Raw genomic sequence first — 23241 nt, forward strand, 5'->3', positions numbered from 1 at the left:
GAAGTTCCGAACACGCTTCACTAGAGCTATCCGAGCCTAACTGTTTATTTGAAATGAGGAAACATCGAAATACATAATTATTTTGGAACTGAAAAGGTGGGGGTTATCAATAGAGCAGTCTATCTCCCCACTACAATCTCTGAAACCCTGGTGAGCCAGACTTCCAATTCATTTCCTCTAACTGCAGCCACAAATTCTTTCTTTTTTTTTGGGGGGGGGGGGGAGTTGCGCCATCTGGTAGCGCCGCATTCACCCGAAAATTGATAAATTGAGTGCCACTCCCTTGTGGCGCTCTGTGGATAAAAGAAAGCTTTTGGATGAGTGAGACTCATAACATTTGTTACAACTTAATTGATGCATTGCTTGAACAATTAGTGAGATTATGTGTAAGCAATTGTTCAAGCAGAACAATTGAAATAGAAATTGGCAGGACATTTAATTGACTTTTTTCCTTTGCCTGAAGAAGTAGTGCCATGTGGCAGCGGTGAGCAGATGGATCAAGATGAGGTCGGTAGGAAATATTTTAAGCGTGCTCTTTTTACGCCTATACAGGGTGTTTCAGCGAACACTTTCAAATTTTTTTAGAGCTTGCCTGTGACAGATAGCGCAATTCTAGTTTTTGAGCTGGTCTACTCGATGCGACAGACACTACGTGAAAAAAAAAATGAAACGCAAAACCCGGTTACTCATGCTTGCATTATAATACGTTTTGTTAAAAAATTAACTGGAACGCCAATGCGTTCCTCCGCATAGTTCGGGAATTTATATCGCGAAACTTATGACATCTTCAAAATTTGTTGCAAGTGGATCCGTCTTGCGAGCTCCACGGCTGTAATTTGTAAATCGCAATATGGGCCATATTGTATTTAGTGAAAACTTAATTTGTGAATTTTTAATATTTCGTCGATTTTGCCTCTGAATTTTTTGTGCAAGTATTGTCCGATTCTTCGGGTAGATCAACTCATAAACTAAAATTGTGATATTTTCCACAGGTAACATATAACGATTTCTGAAAATGTTTGCTGAAACACCCTTTATATTATACGCACGTGCTTTTTTTCAGTACTAGCAATATTGTGCGATCATAAATTGCACATCACGCTTTACCCAATGATCATAATGCCTCTATTCGATCTCATTTCCTTCAAAAGAAGTGCACAAAATCGCTGCGTCATGATGATGTAAGTGGTGCCACTCAACAAGCTTTCTCGGAAGTGTTGCAGGGCTCCTTTCACGTCTAATGTAGATAATTTCATTTTCTGCAACATGATAGGTAGCTTTGGAGTTTAATCTGCACTTTAATCATGCATCCATCCTTTTTTGTTTGAAATCTCTTTTTGTGCACGTGTGAGATAGATTTTTACGTCCGCCTCGATTTGCAGAGCACGATTTAGAGATGGCCCATTTTCTTTCTTGATGGTTGTTGTGTTGTTCTGTCATTAAAATAAATTATAAGAAAGTAGCCAGGTTATTAGTTGTTTTGTGAATTAAACCTGTGGTTTAGAATAAATTGCCGAACATCAGCAACAGTTTACAGCTTGTGAAAAAAATTGAGAATACCTAAATATGATTGTTCACAGCTAGAAGCATTGCACAATTACGAACATTGTACTCGCGCTCTAGTGGTCTCCTACAGCTGTTCTACATCACAACTTCCTTACACTTTACTGCAGTCTGCTCTCAAACTAATGTGACGCTGCAAGGCTTTACTAATAGGCAGTGCTGGTGGAAGCCTCGAGAAAGTGACACCAATGAGTGCAAAGCAAAAAAATGAATAGCACGCATAAACTGTACAAAAATTACTTCAGGATAAAGCAGAGGACTTTATACTTTCATTGCATTTATTACTTTGAGAGCGATCATTGTGAGGCGTTCTAATTTTGTCAAACCTGTATTCATTTCTTTTAAAATTTCTGCTGGTGTATCAACTTGGATTTGCAACTTGTACTATATATACTTTACTTTTGTCTCTGCCCAATTCTCAAACCAATTAAATGCTTGTCAGTGAACAAGAACCCTGGACGTCACAGGAGGTACCGGACGCTCTCATAAGCGAACTGCCAGAGGACCTCCAGACTGATTGGCATTTATAGAGATGATGGAAAGGCAATTTTATTATGCCTTAGGGCTGGCTCTTTTCATGGCAAGAGAAGTTAGGATGCATGAAAACCTGAATTTGTCTAAGTATGCCATACAGCTTGGTATTTAGAGGTACGCTTACATTTTCGAATGCGTTGCATTGCAATCATCTCTTGTGTCTGCTCACTTGACAAAACAACAGCTCTGGTGATTGTGCAATTTTTGCATGAGCACCCTCTGAGCAGCAACTAGCAGATGACGCATGGGGGTTGATGGCTTTGACACAAGTCCTTGCACAGGTCCTTTAAGATAATTTACCGTACCTCGGGCACTGCCTAATCTCGGGGGTTATGCTGGAAAAGCTGTAATGGTGGCATTTTCAGTTCTGGTATACAAAATATGGTTTGTCCCTCTTTCGTAGAAATTTGTAGAACAAAATATGTTATTGCATCTTCACAGAAGCTCGTCCATGTTTCCCTCGTCAACTCATGGTCCACTGCAGCGAAAGGTGCACGATTTGCAGGTTCGCGACCGTGTTAAAGTTTTGCTTGAAAAGGCGTCCGATTTGTGAGCGGCGTCCAGCTGCAGAGCGATTTGGAGTAGCTATGAGCATTTTAGTGCGATTCCGTAGTGTCTTGGGCAGCTAGTTGCGACGCTCTCAGTTTAAGGAATGCCAGCAATGCCACTACGCAGTTTGGCCGCAAACGCGAAAAGTCGTTGTGCTTCATGTTAGTGTGTCTCTAGTCGGAATAAAGCGTTATTTACCTGCCAATGTCATTGCCTTTCTGCGCCGCTTATTGCAGCAATTTTTCTAGTTGGCACCATCATGAGTGAAGCAGTAGGTGGTGTATAGGCACTGATGTTGTATGCTGAAGCTGCAGTCCGTGGACTACAAAGCGTCACATGCTAATCGGACAGGAAGGACAAACCTTTGCGAAACTGCGTAGTCACCTCATCTGAAGGCCTACTCCCTGCATCAGGCTACACGGCGTTGAATGCTCCGCTACACTGAGATTACTGAAACGCTCACTGTCGGTGCTCGTAAGTGTCATGATGCAGTACTTCGCTTCACCGCTCCTACATGGCGGAGCCATCCCTGTCATGATGCACCATATTTGGGGTGTTGATGCCGACGCCACATCAGTTACACAAAGTTGATGGTGTACCCCGGCCACGTGACCCCGGCATAAAACTCTTTCGCTTCAAATACAGTTTCCGCACATGGTTTGTATTTCGCATCGGATTAGCATGTGACGCCACGCCACTTACAGACTGCAGATTTAGCATGCGTCAGCAATGCTTACATGCTGCCTACTGCTTTGTTTGCGAGGACACCAACTAAGGAAACTGCGGCATAAAGCGACGGAAAAAGGCAACAACATCAACGGGCGAATCTCGCTTTGATTATTTTATTTCAACTAAAGATATCGAATTATTTCGGCAATTTAAAATATGCCGTAATTGCCTAGATAAAGATATAAAAAAAAGCTAGGCCAGAATATTTCGCAAGTTTTTTTCCAACTGCTGCTGGATGCTCTGAGATTATGTGGAAAAGGCTCAACTCTGTATTAAGGCATCATCCGCCTATCAGTAAAGTTCTTAAATGATATATCATTGGCATAGAATTATCTCGGAAGCTGTTCGCAGATACATTTAATAGATATTTCGCAAGTGCAAGTAATACGCCAATGCTACCAAATGATCATAGTAATATTCCGGTTAATAGCAACACTAGTTTCCTTAAACCTGTGGATGAAAACGAAGTAAGCCACATAATTAAAAATCTAAACACAAGCAGTGCGAAAGATATTGACGGGTTACAGACAAAACCATTAAAATACGTTGTTAGTATTCTGGCGCCATGCATTGCATCAATTTTCAACCTTTGTCTCAGACAAGCTATTTTCCTCAGTAAAATACAAAACCACGAATTAGTGTCCTATACAAGAAAAGTGATAAAAATGATATGAGCAACAATCGTCCAATATCAGTTCACCCTATGTTCTCGAAGGTACTTGAAAAAATTATTTTATATCGGCTTATGGATTTTGAGCAAAAACATAAACTTCTAAATGAACGCCAATATCGCTTTCGCAAAGGCCTCAGCACGGAGTGTGCCTTACTTGCTCAGAAAGAGTTAATTTGAAGGGCAATTGTTGAGGGAAAACTGGTTCTGGGGTTGTTTAAAGATTTTACAAAAGCATTTGATCGTGTCAATCATTCACTTCTTATTAGGAAACTCCTACACTATGGCTACCCCAGGAAGGCTGCATCCGTCATAAGAGGTTATCTAGAACATCCCAAGCAAAGGGTCGGTATTAATGATGAACTCTCTGGTCCACTGCCCGTTTCTTGTGGTGGCGTGCCACAAGGCAGCATTTTGGTCCCTTTCCTCCTTAATTTATATAATAATGGTATCATTACTATCAGCATGAAGGCAAACAATATAATTTACGCCGATGATACTAGCATATTCCTGATAAGAAAGTTGGCGGATGAATTAGTTGAGGAAGCAAACTTAATCCTTCAAAGATTGCGCAAATGGACACGTAAAAATTGTCTTTAAATAAACACAAACAAAACAAAAGGAACCATTTTTCGAAGCAAAAATAAAAGCGTAATAGTTAATACGCATACATTAATAAATTTAACGCCTATCGCTATAGTTCCGTTCTTTAAAACTTTAGGTGTTATCTTTCATGAAAACTTATCTTGGGATAAGCATGTAAATTCCTTGACAATAAAATTATCTCACACAATCGGGCTTGTTTACCGTAACCATCATATACTGCCAACAAAAATAATGATGCTGATTTTCAACACACTGTTTCTTTCTAGTCTTAACTACTGTCACTTAGTTTGGGCTGCTACCACACAGGGGAATTTGGAAAAACTATATGTACTGCACAAAAATGTCCTACGAGTGATAGAAAATGTTCCAAAATATGTTCATACACGTGAATTTTTTATAAAATACAATGTAATGCTAATTGCCAGTATGTGCGATTATCGACTCTGTAGAGCATACAAACAAGAAATAAAAAATGCAGCCAGCTTTCTAAGAACACTAGCAGATTTAAAAATCAACATTACAACATATACGACAAGGTCCAGAGAGTTTTGGAAAGTAGAAACCGTTAGAACGACATACGGACAACGAACTATTCGTAACAACCTGCCAAGGTTACTGAATAAATTACACAACGAAACCACTGGATCGGAAAACACCTCTTTTAAAGCTCTGTATAGTTATTTCTGCCTGCACTAGATTGTTTCCCTGGCTTTCACAAATGTTTTTTCTTATCGAAACCAACTAGTCCCATTGTAGAGCTTATATTCTTGGTTTTTCATTTGTTTAGTTTGTATGAGAAATCTTATTGGTACAGGTTGTGTTATGATTATATCTTTCTCACCGTCATGTTTTTTTGAACAGTTGCGATACCGTTGTGTCTATCATTGTTTTTTATCCTTATTGTTTGAGGTTTTTTTTTACTACGCCATGTTAGAGAACATCTTTTTTTGCTAATTTGTGTCGCATAGTTCGCGATGCTCTATTCTGTGTAAAGGGCATTTGTAAACAATGATGTACTGCCTTTGTGTTTGCTAACGCCGCTTAAACGCCAATGCTGGGGCCTGCGGCTTCTTCAAGCTGTCCATGTGCCAGCTTTTTTTGCATGCCCCTCGCGTCATGTACTAATGCAAATCAACATCATTGTCATTGTCATTGTCATCCGGCGAGAGACACGCCAGTGTGAAGCAGAACGCCTTCGTGTGTTTGCAGTGCATGCTGCAAACTTTGCCACTCATATACCTGATGCTGAGCACGTCACAACTCGCTGCCCAAGACAGTGCCGAGCCAGTGGAAAATGCTCGTACGTTCGCTGAAGCAACTACGCAGCAGGACGCCAACTGCCAACAGCAGGCTGCAGCAGACCAGAAGTTCACGAAGCAGTTTACTAAAATAACGTTCGTTATCCCTTGTACAGCTTCTGAACACCTGTGGTTTATGGCGGAAATGCACAGTGCTCCAGCGTGGGCAAGGCAGTGTCTTTAGGGGATATTTCCCGGTCATGAGTCCTTCCACTACATTCGCTTGTGGTAATTGTCGAAGATTCCTCTGCAGTGGTATGGCGCCGTCGATGACTACCTGCTACCAACTTCTTCATACACAATAAACCGGCAACGGCTTCTGTGAAGATATGCTTCACTTTCGTGTTCCACCTAATCATATGAAAAAGCGATCAACTATATTTTTGTTAGCTTTTTTTCCCGCTTGTATTTCTAATGTCAAATTTTACCTGGCTAGGCTGTTTTAAGCTAGGCTTCTTGCACAGTCGAGATTTTTTGCACTTGGCCTTAAAGCGATGCAGATAATTTTGTATAACAATTTATTGGTTGTGCTATTTCGCTCCTCGGCTCTCATTCAGGAAAATGCATTGCCAAAACTCTCATACGCAAAATGTAATGTCCACCAACACAAGCTTATGCAGCTCATGCTTTTTCAGTGTAGCCTAGATGGTATTTTTTGTTCGTGTTGAGCTATAATGCATCATGCAATTTTCATAGTACAGATCTATGCCGGGAGCAACCGGTGGCTCGAAAAGAAGGCCTGGGGCACATTATTTTGGGCCTCAATCGATTCCATGTTTTGCTGCATGGCATGCACTGTCTATTGCATCAACTGTGGAGCCGCGACTTGACAGGAACACTGTCGCTTAAGTCCTGCCCAAAGGGGAGATGGAACCCAGGCTCACTTTAATCCCCGAGAAAGCAGGCTCACAGAAAGGTCTGCAAGGGCTCTATAACGTAAAAGTATTCTACTATGTTTTTATTCCAATCTGCTGATATCAAACCTGCGTAACTCCCGACGCAAGCGTCGGGCGGTGACTCGATGCGTTGCCTAAACAGCCCAATGAAACGCCCTCTTATTTTATAGGAGGGTAATTTTCTTTGATTTCACAACGAATACCATGGCCTACATTGAGCGGTGTTTCGTTTTTTATTGGCTTGCAGGAGGCAACGAGCGCGCTCAAGTGGAGAGGGTTTCAATGGTGCCGAGCTAGCTCACTGAGAATAGACAACCGGATAAAGAGGTTGGTGCCTGCGCCTGCGATTGGTCCGCTTTCTCTTACTTAGCTTGTGGTCGCTGGTCGAAAATCGCGGCGGCGAAACCCATGCTGTCTGGCAGGTGCGACTTGCCAATGCCTGAGCAATCGTCGGTAGCCATTTTTATTACTATCGGAACGGGGTAGCCTTGGGCTATTCAGAAAAAAAAATCAATTTTGTTCGGCATATCAATGCATCTTTAACACGTACACGTCGGTTTGACGCCGTACGTTTTCGCGGTTTTGTGACGTCGCATGACAGGCAGCAGGTGAAGCGGGTGCAGCCTGAAAGCTTTTGACCAATAACCGCGTGTTAATTGCAAAGAGGCGCCGAATGTGAAATAACAATTTTTCTTTTGTTTGGTCAAATCTTGCATTTTCACTGTGTACACGTCATATGAGATGGGAAGCTATCGCGGTTTTCGTGACGTCACGTGAGAGACCGGAAAAATAGGGCTAGCCGAAATAGGTTTTTGAGCAATCGCGGAGGGCTCTATGTGGAATTGGAATAGAAAAGTTTCGAAAGCTTTACGTTACAGCGCCTTTACATAATGCATTCAGATCTTATACTGTGACCTACACTGAAATCTGTCAATTCAGTCAACTACTGTTTCAACTGAGGTGGCCGACTACTGCATAGTTCATTTCTTCAGATTTTTGAACCTTGCGATGTTCAGAAACCACAGGAATTCTGTATGCTGGAGTATTGTACCACGAGGCCCCTTGCATGTGTAAGGTTGGCTATGTTTTCAATCCTTTGTCAATTAAAGTAGCTTTCTGTGTGTTTCGTTTAGTTCTGCTGTTTATCACTGAAGTAAAACAACAGTGCCTGGAACAGTTACTATAGCGCCTGCTGATGAGTGTACGGTCGGGGGTTCACGGTACCGGGCGCCTAATGGCCCCAATAATGACGAATCTGAAATAACGAATTTGCCAGGATGCTATATTCGAAGGGTACCCAAAAACGCTTGTCATTACTTTGTTCCATGCATATACACTTGCGTGCTACCTGGCCATGCAATATTTCGTGCATATCATGGCATCGCTACAGGTAAATGCATGCACAAAATCTACATTATCTGGCAACATGAACAGAGATACACCATCCCTTACACACTGGCCATGCAATATTTCGTGCATATCATGGCATCGCTACAGGTAAATGTATGCACAAAATATAGATTATCTGGCAACATGAACAGAGATACACCATCCCTTAAACACTTCAATCATACTGGGTTAGTTCGCAACAGTCATTATTACTTTTCCTGCTCCAGTGTAGACGTTAAGGGTAGAGCCAGCACCATTTAAAGCTGCTTGATGATGGACTATAAGCACATCAAAAGAAAATCGTGAAGAGTGTATAGCTCTTTAACACAAATGAACAGGTATATCGATTCCCACACATGTGTACGAGATCCGCATAGTACTTTAATGTGAAGCTTTCTTCGTGAACCTCGCGCTCACTGCGGTGGTGTCGGCTGCTACTGCTGCTGCTGCTGCCGCTGCAGCTGCTGCTTCTGCTGCCGCCACCGCAGACGCCGCCGCCGCCACAGCTGCTTCTACTCGCACCCGCCGCCGCAGCTGCTGCTACTGCTGCTGTCGTCGCCGCCACTGCTGCTGCTACTGCCACCGCTGCCGCCGCTGCTGCTCCTACTGCTTCTCCTGCTGCTGCTAGCGCAGACGCCACTGCTGCTGCCGCGGCCGCTGCTGCTGCGTTCTCACTGAATGGCTCATACTCGTCTTCGGGCGGCGCTTCCATGTGAACCGTCGCATCTGTGCCTCTTTGGAGTTGTTGGGTGCCCCCAAACAAATAGTGCAGAAAGCCAGCTTGCCTCTTTCCACCCCTATAATGCAGGTTGTATTCATAGGTGCACTGCCGTGTTTGTCGACATGCCACCTAAATTCACTTTGCCCTCACATTCACCAAAATAGCATAAACACGAGTTTCAACACACGAGCCTTATGCATAGTTACGGAACGCTTCGCTGTATGGATATACATTTCAAGTGCATCTTAAAGAGGGTTTTGAATTCGCTCCTTGCTTTTAACTTCCAGCTTTCTTGGCCATATATGCATGGGCAAGCATGTGCCCGAAGAAGCCCGGAAAAAAAGCATGGAGAATGTTCGAAAGCGCATTGCCCAGATGCCGGGCGACGTATGACAGGTGTCATTGTTTGTTTGTGAACTTATTTGCTTACTGGGCTACTTTTTGGGAATAAAAATAATTTCAGGCATTCACAGAAAGACCTATTTTCTGCCAAATAACGCAAGGCTGCGCATGCGCAGGCCTAATAGGCTTCGGCAGAAGCTCCAACAAGCCGATAAGAATACAAGCCGATATGCGAACAGGCGGATAAGCCAACAAGTGGATAATAAGCCGACAGGTCATCGTGCCGACAAGCCGACAAGCCTATTGACCTAAGAGCCGATATGCGAGATTTCCGCATAGCCAACGGATTAGCAGGCTTTTGCTTTTTTTGACTGGGGTTAGACCTATTAACAAATGTTAAACTTATCACTCAGCAGAAGACGTGCCTGCATAATTTGGAATTTATTCGAACGTTATCGTTGATTCTCTTGGTTGTGTGTCTTCTAGCCGAACCTTGTTTGATAAGATTACATGCGTAAGACATAATTTATAATAATTTCTTGAAACCATGCTGGCGCCAGCAATTACACTACAACGTTCGATGAGTTGTGTATAAAAGTCAACCCAATTGACCTGAATATCAGATATTTGGTGGTCCTCGACTGGGTTTGAGTGTTACTGAACAAGAGTTACTTTCGCCACTTACAGTTTTGCTACTGTGTTACTGAGCCTCACTACCACTTTCCACCTGGTGACACCTACCTGGTGGAGGTGATTTGCGTTCATCTACGGGACGCTCCAGACAAGCCATGATCAAAGGACGGAGCGCGAAGACAACACCAACGTTGTCCCGGACCATCGAGATAACCGCAGGCTCCATCTGCCCCCGGAACACGGTTTTCTACCAAGGAGATGGAGGCCAAATCAACAACCCCAAGAGCAGCGCCAGCGTCTCCCATCGTGCTGCAACAGCTATTAACCATCTGTGGACTATCATTTAAAGAGCCGGATAAGTGCCTCGAAACGTACGAGAGGGTCACTCAATTGATCAATTGGAAGTTCGACCCCAAGCGGCGGAATGTGTATTTCGCTTTAGAAGAGGCCGCCAGGAAATGGTTTGAGAAACGGGAATCGACCCCGACTTCGTGACGCGCAACTGCAGCGGCTTCGTGCAGACAATGTCTACTGCAAAGACCGAGTCGAAGAGCTAAAGGAAACCCGCGTACAGCTGCAGAACGTGCACGTCGCCATCTTTGAGAAAGAGTTGACTCGCCCCTTCCGCCGCGCCAACCCAGGCATATCTGAATGAAAGAAAGTTTCCTTCTAAGTGCGGGGTGTGAAAGCACAACTATTCGCCGGATTCATACGCAACCCGTGCAAGACTCGCGGACTTTGTTTTCGAGACCACAATCATTAAGGGGGTATAGTAGGGTAAATTGACCAAAAAATTGATTTTTTGATTTCCACAATAGCGAGAGAGAGAGAAGGGAAGACGGAAAGGCAGGGAGGTTAACCAGACTGAGTCCAGTTTGCTACCCTACACGTGGGGAGGGGAAGGGGGAGTGAAAGAGGAAGAGAGAGAACTTAAGTGTAGGATGTCTATAGTCGGGAACTCAAGTCTGTTGCCCTCAGGTAGCGAAAAAGCGCTCGAACGGCTTTCTGGGCCAATGAACTGTGAGGCCAGGCTCCCAAGATCTTCGCTTCCGTAAACGGCTGTCATCCAGTCTATTTAAGGCACACTGGAGAGTCTCACGTTGATTATCGAAGCGAGAACAGTGGCACAGAAGATGACTGATGGTCTCTTCACACTTGCACTTAGCGCACATTGGTGAATCCGCTATTCCAATACGGTAGCTGTAGGAGTTGGTGAATGCTACTCCTACCCACAGCCGACACAGCAGTGTTGCGTCACGTCGTGGAAGGTTCGCTGGTAATGTAAGTTTCAGTGATGGGTTGAGGCTGTGTAAACGACACTTAGAGTTCTGTGGTGTATGCCAGCAATCTAACGTGATTGCACGAGCCAGACTGCGAAGCTCTCTTGCAGCGTCGACTCTGGATAAAGGTATAAGGAGTGTCGGTGAGCCAGCCTGGGCACGTCGGGCAGTGTCATCGGCGAAGTGATTACCAACGATGCCACAGTGTCCCGGCAGCCACTGAAATATGATATCATGTCCTCTTTCAGATTCGCAATGGCAGGTTTCGTTGGTTTGTGATACCAGCTGTTCATAATTGCCATGTCGTAAACTTCGCAAGCTCTGGAGGGCTTCTTTCGAGTCACAAAATATTGCCCATTTGTTGGGCGGTTCTTTTTCAATATATTCGACAGCAGCGCGAAGAGCGGCCAGTTCAGAACCTGTAGAGGTCGTTACGTGTGAAGTCTTGAACTTGATGACGACCGACTGAGATGGTAGAACAACGGCGCCCGTAGAATTTTCCGAGACGGAACCATCCGTGTAAACATGAATTCGGTTAGCGTATGAACAATGCAGAAGTTCCAATGTGATCTGCTTGAGAGCCGCGGTGGTCAGGCTAGCTTTCTTCACTATTCCTGGAACAGCAAGGATTTCCTCAATAAAAAATAATACAGAGTGTGGGGAGCAAAACAGTGCAGCGGCGAGCGCGTAGGAGCGCTCTAAGCCGTTTAAGAATGGCGCCAAAAACCGCGTCTCCTGGTATTTAAAAATGACTGACGCAACGGTTTGTTTACATGTTCTTTTGCGTCAATTTTGCGATTGCAAATTTGTCCGCCAGAATGCTTTCATAGCGAATCGAAGCCTACTGGTTGTTTTTTGTTGTGGGCATCTTCCGCGCGTGTTATTTGACGTTGTATTGCCGGGTATTTTGCCTCATTATGGTAAGAACGGCTGGGAAGTGGACGAGGAAGAGGAATTTTCGCGGCAACCAATTTACAAAGGAAGAAACGAACGAGGAGCTGGCACGTCGAAGTGCTAGTTTTTCAAAAATAGGTGTCAGTGCGCCACGTGAGACATTCAGCGTGGAAGAGGCTACCACTTCAGGGTTTCGTATCCTTGACATTGAGATCCTTCGAGACTTTCTACGGGAGTCGGCATTATGCAAGAAATGCGGGAAAGGTTAGCTTCAGCTAAACGAACAAATTGATGAGAGGAGTGGACTGGCGTGCACCATGAATGTCTGTTGTGATGAATGCGCTGCGACAAGCTCATTGAAGACATCTGAGCGATCACAAACAGGCATGTTTGAGGTAAATGAACGGTTTGCTTTTGCACTACGGACATGTGGAAAAGGACTGCTGGCTGGCCGTGTGATATGCGCTGGTACGAACATGCCTCCGCCGCCTACGAAATTTGCGTCGTACGTGGCGCGCCTACTTCATGCCACAGCGACAGTTGCTTCGCGAAGCATCACACAGGCCGTTGACGAGGTGAAGGCTGACATGCATGGGAGTTCCCAACTACAAGAAATCGCTGCAACTGTGGATGGAACCTGGATGAAGAGAGGGCATGCATCCCTGCACGGTGTCGTCACACTTATTTCAGCTGACGCAGGCAAGTAACTAGACTTCGAAGTCGAGACTAAGTTCTGCTATCTGTGTTCGCGAAATCTCCACACTGACAGCAGCCAAGACGAAAGCAATGCCACACACATTGGACCCTCTTGAGGTATGGAAGCTGTGGGTGCTGTGATTTTTGCGCGGTCTGTTGAAAAACACGAAGTGATGTAACCAAATGTATTGGTGACGGGGACAGCAAGGCATAGTTTGCCGTGAAAGAAGCGAAACCATATAGCAATGCCATGGAAAAGCACGTGTGTGTCGGCCATGTGCAAAGGCGTATGGGAACCAGGCTTAGAAACCTGAAGACTAGTTTGAAAGATAAGAAGCTGTCAGATGGACTTCCACTATCTGGGAGAGGGCGTCTCGCAGAGAAGGATATTGAGTCCTTCCAATTTTACTGCGGCAAGACCATTCGTGAGAACACCGATAGCTTAGAAAGCATGCGAAAGGCCGTGTGGGCAATCTATTTTCATAAGTTAGCCACTGACGAAGAGCCCAACCATGGACTGTGCCCCAAAGGAGCGTCATCATGGTGTGGGTACAACCGTGCCCTCAGTGAATATTGAAGCATATTGCCATAAAAGGAGCCTGCCAACTGCTGTTCTGGAAGCAGTTAAGCCTAGGCTTAAGTTAAGTTAGGCTTTATCACCACCAGGCCTTCTCAGCAAGTGTCTCCACTGCAGGACACAAAACACCAATGAGTCAATGGATCAGCTGATTTGGTGCCGCTGACTGGTTTGGCTGATTGGGTGATTGGCTGATTTGACTGATTTGGTGCCGCTGGTTGTCGCTGCCACGTTCAAACTTGCCACGTGCGATGCTGTGGCGCACTACAATGACGGCAATCAAGCACAAATCTCTGTTTTGGAAAGACTTGGCATCACGCCAGATGTGTTCTATACAGTCAGTCTGAACCGGCTTGACAAGGAGCGTGTTGAAAGGGCTGAGTTCCGAAGCTCATCAGAAAGCAAGGGGCATCGCAGAAAAAAGAGAAACATGAAGAAATGATTTGGGGATGACACCAAAAAAGCCAGAAAGTGTGTGTACTCTGGTGGTGCATTTTGAACTGTTGTGCAAACATAAAAGTGCGCTTTCCTCAAAATGTCTGGAAAACTATACAGCCGATTACGCTGAAATTATCGTATATTATACTCACAACCCTTGCACGTAATTTGAACGTAAATGTTTGAAAAATTCATTCAGTTCTAATTAAAAGAAATAATTAAAAGAATGATTAATAGAAAGACCCTCCACGGTACGAGACCTGTGAGGGCAATAATTTTTTTTCTTATGACGTGAATGCGGGGAAGCATTTTTAAAGATACCAGTTAAACCCACTATTATGCGGAATTATTGTGCAAGGTTTCCGGTCATGCTGTTTTTTGTTTCTGAGAAAAGTGCATTTTATTTTCCATCATAGCTTAAAATTTGGTTCTCAACTACAAAAAAAAAACTAAAAAGGGATGCAGTAAAAAAAAATACACCAATTAAGGCCAAAACTATTCCTATTTAGCATGCAGAATTTCATGCTAATATATAGAACAGTTGTTGAGATAAAAAGCTAAAACAAAGATGGCTCATGGACCCTACCATACCCCCTTAAGACGCTTGATATGCGGACAAGGTCATATAACCGCCAAACGCTGACCGTAAACTTGACTGAAGTTCAAGCACTCGCTAGCGACACCCTGCCAGTGACCATCCGAGCTGTAGTATCTGAAGAGCGGCAGAAGCTTTTCTTTTTCAATTCCAAAGCCTCAAGTAGCCTCAACCGCTGACATCTTCAAAAAAAGAGCTTCAATGATCACTTGAGTTCCTAGGGTACCACCACAATCACCGCAGCCGCAGTCGGAACCGATGACGTACACCGCCGCTCTCGCCGTCAAGGTTCCCCTCCTGGTCCGCGCCTGGGGCCCGTAACGCCGCAGTTCAGTCGTCCACAACCGCCGTCACCAGCACACCTGCCTGTCGCCCAGTGCAACTACCCGAGGTCGACGTACATTTGTCGTGCCCCCGACCACCACTCGCACTACTATCACTGCGGTGAAACCATGCGCGTCTACATTCGATGCTCATACTGCTAGATGGGCCTACGACGGTTCGTTGTCAACGCACTACGTTTACAATTTAGCGCGCGGCCACGTGACATCGCTACAGAGATCACCCCAACGCAGTGGAGGGCCCGACATCCTTCAAGCTTGCCGTCACAAGGACGCTACCTGTCGCCGCAGCGCCGACCATACACTCACCCAGTCCGGAGCCGGTCGGTCAGCCCACATCCGCAAAGCTAAAAGCAACAATCTATGAAGGTGCGGTCACTGCACTTCGAAATACAGAAGATGATCTAACGGCGACGACGACGGTTCAGGATCTATCTCGACGACGTAGCAACGACATGCTGCCATCCCGACGAATCCTGGAAGCCAAGAATGCGTCGACGCAAGACGACCACGCCACGTAATACTCACATGTCAACGCGACGCAGTCATGATTCGACGCCAAGGCCTAACTTAAGATACAAAGACAAAAAAAGCGTTGACTCGGACGTGCTTCACAAGGGCCACGAAGTCACCACTCTTGTAGGCGCTGTAGCCGACTCTTCCGTCTTCAGTGGATCATTGGCTGCCACACCTAAGAAAGTCACTACTGCAATTGACAGCCCTCAAATTCGGACAGCTGGAGGGCCCCTGACAATGCCGACAGGAATCGGCGCAGTAAGAGCTACATTTCGTAACCGGACGTCCCCTGCGGCGTTTGTTGTCCTCCAACAGTGTTAGCAAGACGTAATTCTCGGCATAAACTTCCTTAACATGGTGCAGTCATAGATCTGAGGTCAAAGTCGATAACACTGTCCACAAACCAAGTTACACCGCCGATAAGGACTTCCAGTCAGCATGCCTTCAGTGTACACAAAGAGCAAAGCAGCATCCCACCTCGCTCTAGCTTCGTTGTTCCCGTCAGCACAGAAACACCCTCAGATATACGAGCAATCGAGGGCTGCCGACGCCTACTGCTCGACCGTGAAATCTGCATCGCAAGTGAGATCGCTCGACTCCAAGGCGGAAAAACGGAAGTGATGCCAACAAAATTCAGCCATGAGTTCAAAGCCATCAGCAAGAGCGCGATAATAGCAAATACTGTCAAGAAAACAGTAACTGGTTTAGAATGTAACATCTCCAGCTTGCTATGTAAAGTCGATGAGCGAGAAAACAGAGGTAGAAGAAACAATTTCATCGTGCATGGCCTAAATGAACAAGACGGTGAGACAAACGACAGTCTGTCGAATGTGATCAAAAACGATGTTATCAAGGAAAATGTTGGACTAATTATTAATCGCCTAGAAAGATGTCACAGGCTAGGAAAGAAAAAAGAAAAAAGCATGCCCCGTGATCTTAAGGTTCTTGGATTGTCGCGATAAAGGTTCAATGATGAAAGATTGCAGACAGCTTAATGGGACAATGCTTTCTATAACAGAATACTTTTGTTTGAAAGTTCTGGAGGTAAGTAAATATTATGGCAAAGCTCAAAGGAAGAACGCGATCAAGGTTCCAAAGTTAAACTAGTCTTTGATAAATGCATCATAAATGGTGAAATATTTCTGTTGGATGGGGAAAAATGTAAACACTGTATCCTACAATGAAGGAGCAAATAACATGCTTATTGTTGCGAATCACAATTTACCATCTTAATCCTTAAATGGCGCAGCGTTGTCAACAAATTAGAACAGCAACAAGGCATCGTTTGCTCACTTGACCCGTTATTGCAGTATTGACGAAAACCTGGTTATATGAAGATATAAATGATCGCGAATTTGTGCCAATGAACTACAGAATAATGCGCAGACCACGATAGAAGACGTGGCGTAGTCATTCTTTTTAAATTCCCTTCAATTTTAGCAATGCCTGACACAGCGGAAATATACATGATGTCTCATGTATGGTCAGACATGGCATTTCAGATCATCAAGCAGTGGTATTGTCGTTGCAATGGTCTCTTCGCCGTAAACATGATAACATTCAGTATTACCCGAATTTTTCTGGTGCAGATGACGCGTATGCAATTGATACATTACCGATTCATCTGGAGGACTTTAAAAATAAGGCGTATTGCACGAATGACCTGTGGCTTCTATATACAGGCATTATATTCAGCTGTATGCAACAGTTTGTTGGAAAGATTGCGAGGATGGCTACGCGTTGTAATCCCTGAATTTCCCTGGAGACTTTGGGCCAGCAGCGCAAGCTCAAGTGGCTTAAAAATTCCGAAAAATTCCGAAAGACTCATTGAGGAAGCGTCAAATAAACAAAAACAAATGATCATGAGTGACAAAGAAAATTACTTTCATGCACAGCTTCCTTGTTTTATGGAAATGTCGCCAGGGAGATTCTGGAGGACGATGATTATTTCTTCTTTCCTGTCCGGTATTTTTATAATAGGCAGTAAGAGAGCAAAGGTTGAGCACGTCGTGTGTTCTGCTTTTAAGAATCATTTCAGTAGTGTATTCACGACGGATGATGGTTGAGTGCCTTCTTTTTCCATGGATTTGCCTTCCATTCCCGATATTGTTATTTGTGAGAATTGTATATGCCACTTAGTGTTAAAAATTGAATAAAAAAATCCCTTCGTCCAGATGGTGTACCAAATGCTTTCTTAGAACGCTATTCCGAGTGGTTTGCGAAATACTTGGAAATTTTGTTTAGTAAATTGCTTCAGGATGGCATGCTTCGGGATGACTGAAAGCAATAATCAAACCCTTACCTAAATCGGGGAACAAGAATTGTGTAAAATACTATCGACATATTTCTCTGCCCTCAACAACGTGCTAAATTTTCGAACTCATAATCTATAAGCGTGTAATCGGTTTCCATAGTGAGCATTGCGTATTGAAAAACGCTCAACACGGATTTCGGTAGGGCTTTTCTACAAACACTCAGTTAGTAGAATGAAGTCACGATTTTTCCAACACAATAAATAATAAAAAACAAACCGACGCTATATCAATGCATTTCAGTAAAGCATTCGACAAAGTAGCCCAAAGCAAATTACTTTACAAATTAGGTTTTATATTTATAAACGATAAATTATTAAAATGGATGCACGCGTATCTAACCAACCGTTTCCAATTCGTTAGCATAAACCAGACCTCCTGCAACACATTACCTGCCGCTTCTGGCGATCCCCAGGGATCCATGCCCGGTCCTCTTTTATTCTTGCTGTATACAAATGACATTGGCAATAATCTACCTGTCAAAATATACATTATCTAGATATCTCTATACTATATGACGAAATTGACTCACTCCAAGATCTAATCAGGCTAAGTAGTGACTTTGGCAAAATATTTGCATGGTGCCATCAATGGCAGATGGCTATTACCTATGAAAAAAACCGTCTTTGTGAGAATAACACTAAGAAAAAAGCCCCCTCTCTCCCACTATTTTGCCCATAACAACTATATCTCCGAAGTATTTCGCTATACACATATCTCATAATTTTTCCTGGACAAGACATGCTGACACTATATTGCGTAATTGTTTTCTTCAAATTGTTCGCCCTCAGACGGTCACTAAACTTCTGCACACCAGCTGGCCGCTTCCCGGCATGTAATACAATAGATCGTCCTAGTTTAGAATGTGCAATAATCATTTGGTACCCATGCAGAAAGATAAATAATGAAAAATTAGAAAGAATTCAAAGGAAAGCTATCCGATTTAAGTGCAATTCTTACCGTCTAACTTGTACAAAAGATCTGCTTGAAGGTAGTGGCTTCTCTTCGATTACAGAAAAAAAAAACGTTTTTCCCAATTAAAATTCTTTTTTCACCTAATGAATGGCCACAGCCATGCTGATGCTTCGCACATCATAACACGTTTAACTGGTTATGCTACTCGTCACATACACTCGCTAGCGGTAACCCCGTTAACAGCGCATAAAAATGCTTCAAATACTCTTATTTTGCAAGGACAATAGTTGATTGAAGTAAACTTCCTGATAAAATGCTTTCACTAAACTGTTTAGCCCGTTTTCAGGCGAAACTGCATTGATGACTCAACTGCACATAGTTTATTTGCTTCTATTTGCATGCATTCCGTCTCTTTGCCATGTTGAATTCAAGCGTCGACATGATTGCATGAACTGTATGTTTGTATGAATGTACTTGTATGTACCCACCATGCTAAGATTTTGTAAAAGATTGTAGTGTAAATCAATAAATAAATAAATAAATAAATAAATCGAAGAAACAGTGAAAACAATCAATGCGCTTGTTGTCTCCGATGCTGCTGCATCTACCACGACTGTCGTAGTCTCCGAACCAACCTTCCACATCAATCCGAATCGACACATGAATAAGCAGCAACAACTCAAAGTTTTTTTTTTCAATGATACAACAATCGGTTTTCACCATCATCGACAATTCGAAAGACAACAGTTGGAAAACATCGCCTAATGTCCGAACAATCCGCTCGACCACAATGCCGGAGCCCTCGCCAAGTTTTGACGTGTGAACGAGAAGCTATAAGACAAGTCGACAAAATACTCCATTACAACATCATACAGCCGTTGAAAAGCCTATGGCCGTTTCTTGTGATCTTATTGAAGAACAAGGATGGAACACTGAGCTTCTGTGTCGATTATTGGCGCTGGAACAAAATCATGAAGGACGTATATCCCTCCCACGGATAGACGATGTAATTAACCGGCTTTGCAATGTTAAATATTTTTCGTCCATAGATCTCAAACAGGTCATTGCCAAATCGAAGTTGACGGAAAGGATAGCGAGAAGATTGCTTTCATTATGGCGGACGTCCTTTATGAGTTTAAGGACATGCCATTCGGACTGCGCTCTGCGCTTGCAACTTTCCTGCCCATGAACGACGTGGTGTTAGCAGAGTTGAAGTGGCCGACATTTCTTGTGTACTTGCATGTCGTCGTCGTTTTCACCGGGAATTCGCACGATAACCTTAGGCAGTTTGAAGCAGTGTTAGAGACGATCAAGTCATCCTTACTCAGTCTGAAAGCGGAAAAGTTCCCTTTCGCTTACGATGAGCATCTGTACCTATGGCACGTCATCAGCAAATCTTGGGCCCTATAACTTAAAACTATTACAATATGTTTTTATTCCAATCTCCTGACATCAAATTTGCGTAACCACAGACGCAAGAATCGGGCAATGACCCGCACGGTAGTCTGAATATACCAATAAAACGCTCTACTCGTTTATAGGAGATCGCTTTTCTTCGCTTTCAAAACGATTAACATTACCTACAGCGAGCGGCTTGCCTTATCTAATTGGCTGACAAGCGGCGGCGAGCACGCTCAAGTGGAGAGGGATTCGATGGGGCCGAGCCAGTGCAGTGAAAATCGTTAAGCGGACGATAACTGGCGTTTGTGATTGGTCCGCTTTCTCTTATCTTGCGGTGGCTGCTCGAAACTTGCGGCAGCGCGCAGCGGAAGGTTATGAATGGCGCTAAAACAGATCCTCAGCAAAGAATACTTGACCTAACGAGGTTGTAAACATGACATAAGCGCCCGAAAACGTTGCCCATGCTCTCAGGCTGGTGCGAGTCGCCAGTGCCTGAGCCATCGGCGGTAGCCATCTTTTAGTCCTTTCGGAACGGGGCAGCCTCCGCCTATTCAGAAGAATTTTGTTCGGCATAATATTGCATCTTTATCACGTACACGTCACTTTGACGTGGTGAATTCTCGCGGTTTTGTGATGTCGCGTGACAGACACGTGAAGTGGGTGTCGCCCGAAATCTTTTGACCATTAGCACAGCGTTAATGGCCAAAATGCGTCGAAACATACGCAACTATTTTTCTTTTATTCTTTCCAGTCATGCATAATGAGTGTGTTCACGTCCTATGAGATACCGAGCTATCGCGGCATTTGTGACGTTGCGTGAGAGAGAGGCGAAATGGGGTTGGATCAAAAAGGTTTTTGACCAATGGCCGAGGGCTGAATGCAGATTTGGAATACAAAAATTTGGAATAGCTTTACAATATAGCACCCCCTGATTTGTTCCGACCCACAAAAGACAGCTGCTATTCCTAATTTTCCGCGCCTTGTCGACACAACGGCAGTGCGCAGATTCCTGAGCCTGTGTGCCATTACAGGTGCTTCGTAAGACACTTATCAACACTTGCGAAGCCATTATTCCATCTCATGAAATGCGACGCCTACAATAAATAGATATCCCGGCAGGAAGATCCATTAGGAGAGCTGGAGTGACGGCTGGAGTAACCCCCGGTGATTTCACACTTCGACGAAAACGCCGAAATGGAAATTCACATCGACGCAGCTAGCGTGGGCCTCGAGGCCACGCTTGTTCAAACGAAGGGTGGAATTGAAAGCGTGGGCGCTTTGACGTAAAGCTATTCCAAACTTTTCTATTCCAATTCTGCAATCAGCCGTCCGAGATTGGTCAAAAACTCCTTTAGGACCACCCCCACTTCGCCTGTCTATCACCCGGTGTCACTAAAACCGCGACAGCTGCCCGTCTGATATGACGTGTACACTCTGATTATGCATGATTTTACCAATGGAAAGAAAAATAGTTATTTCTGATTCAACGTATTTTCGCCATTAGCCCTCTGCAATTTGTGAAAAGTTTTCGGGCCGCACCCACTTCACCTGCCTTTCACGCGACGTCAAAAACCCACAATAACACAAAGCGTCAAACTGACGTGTACGCGTTGAAGATTGATTAATTTGCCGAACAAAAGTAATTTTTTTCTGAATAGCCAACGGCTGCGCGGTTTCAAAAGGAATAAAAGATCGTTGCCGCCAATCCCTCAGGAACTTCGAACTCGCACCTGCCGTAGAGTGGGTCTATTTGCCTATAATAACATTTTCTGCATGGTCGTGTAATGTTTTCGAGCACTTTCGGCATGTTGAGGACCTCGGACCGCCAACTTTGCTGAGGATCCATTTTAGCGGCATTAACCTTCCGCTGCGCGCCGCCGCAATTTTCGACCATCCACCGCAACCGAAGTAAGGGAAAGTGGACCAATCGCAGAAGCCAGCACCTCCATGTTCATGTGGTTACCTATTTCAGTGCCCTTTCTCGGCCCCGTCAAACCCTCTGCATTTCAGCTTGCTCCTCGCCTCCTGCCAGCCACTTACATACGAAAAACAGCTCAATGTGGAAAATACGGGGAAGGCAGGAGATGGAAATTCAAGAGCATGAGCAAATCGAGAACAAAGTGAAAGAAAGAGCCAACGTTTCGACAAGTGGACATGTCTTCATCGAGGCCTTGAAGAAAACAAGTCCACTTGTCGAAACGTTGGCTCCTGCTTTCACCTTGTTTTCGTTTTGCTCATCGTCAATGTCGGAAATGTTACTTATATTGAAAGCAAAAAAAAGTGACCTCCTATAAACAAGGAGGGCGTTTGACTGGGCTGCTGAGGCAATGCTACGAGTGACCGCACGATGCTTGAGTCGGTGGTGACGCAAGTTTCACGTCAGGAGATTGGAATAAAAAAAATGCTGCAGTAGTTTTAAGGTTTAGGGCCTCAAATACCTCACGCGAGCCGGTCACTGCCGAAAGCACAGTCCAATTATTGTACAACGGAGAAACAGCGCCTTGTGATCATTTGGGCTGCGGCGAAATTGCGGCCTTATACGTATGTATATAGCATGCAGTTCAATGTGCTAAGCGACCACCATGACTTTTGTTGGATTACAGCTTTAAGGATCCTTCCAGTCGCCTAGCGCGTTGGGGTCGCAGGTTCCAGGAATTCATCATCATCATATTCTATAAATCCGGACGGAAGCATGTTGTCTGCTGACTATCCGTCGTGCGCCCCTACAGACCTGCCACCGCAATGCGAATTGGATGACGACACCCGCGTTGGTAATATAAGCGCAGAAGGCTCATGAGCAGCAGCGAGCGGAACCGGAGCTAAGAAGCCTCGCTGAAAATTTAAAAGGAGGGACTGCTTTTGTGTCGAGGGTATTTAGGCGGAGATTGCCGTTTTTCTCATTGCGTAACGACGTCCCGGTGAAGGACATTTCGCCTGCCCGCGCAAACTACCACCTCGCTGTGCCGACAGCACCCTGGTAAGAAGTCCTGCATGCCCTGCACGACGATCGGACAGCCGGGCACCTCCGGTTTTCCCGTACAATCGCAAAAATACAACATATGTATAACTAGGGGCGCCTGACAGCCGACATCTCAGTTACGTCAACACATGCCGTGATGTTCAATGACGCAAGCCAGCACTGACAAGGCCAGTGGGATTACTACAGCCGATCAAGCCTCCTTGCGATCTGTTTCAATAAATCGGAGTGGTTTGTTTGGACCCTTCGGGACTTACCCCCGTATTCAGAAATGCGCCTTGACTCGAACTTGACTTGCGGCCGCCTCAAGTCGGCGCCAACGCGCATCATAAACGTCCCTTGACTTGAAGCGCCTCCTCGCGGCGGACT

General features: G+C 44.6%; 1 long non-coding RNA gene and 1 pseudogene across 1 annotated transcript in view; both read left to right on the top strand.

The window, feature by feature from the left end:
• LOC139052606 (uncharacterized) overlaps positions 1 to 23241 on the top strand; it is a 365902-nt gene that overhangs the window by 329381 nt on the left and 13280 nt on the right. The gene's annotated exons all lie outside the window — the stretch shown is intronic.
• Positions 12581 to 13876, top strand: LOC139052584 (uncharacterized; annotated as a pseudogene).

This window comes from Dermacentor albipictus, unplaced genomic scaffold (assembly GCF_038994185.2).
Source record: "Dermacentor albipictus isolate Rhodes 1998 colony unplaced genomic scaffold, USDA_Dalb.pri_finalv2 scaffold_27, whole genome shotgun sequence".
Classification (NCBI taxonomy): Eukaryota; Metazoa; Arthropoda; class Arachnida; order Ixodida; family Ixodidae; genus Dermacentor; species Dermacentor albipictus.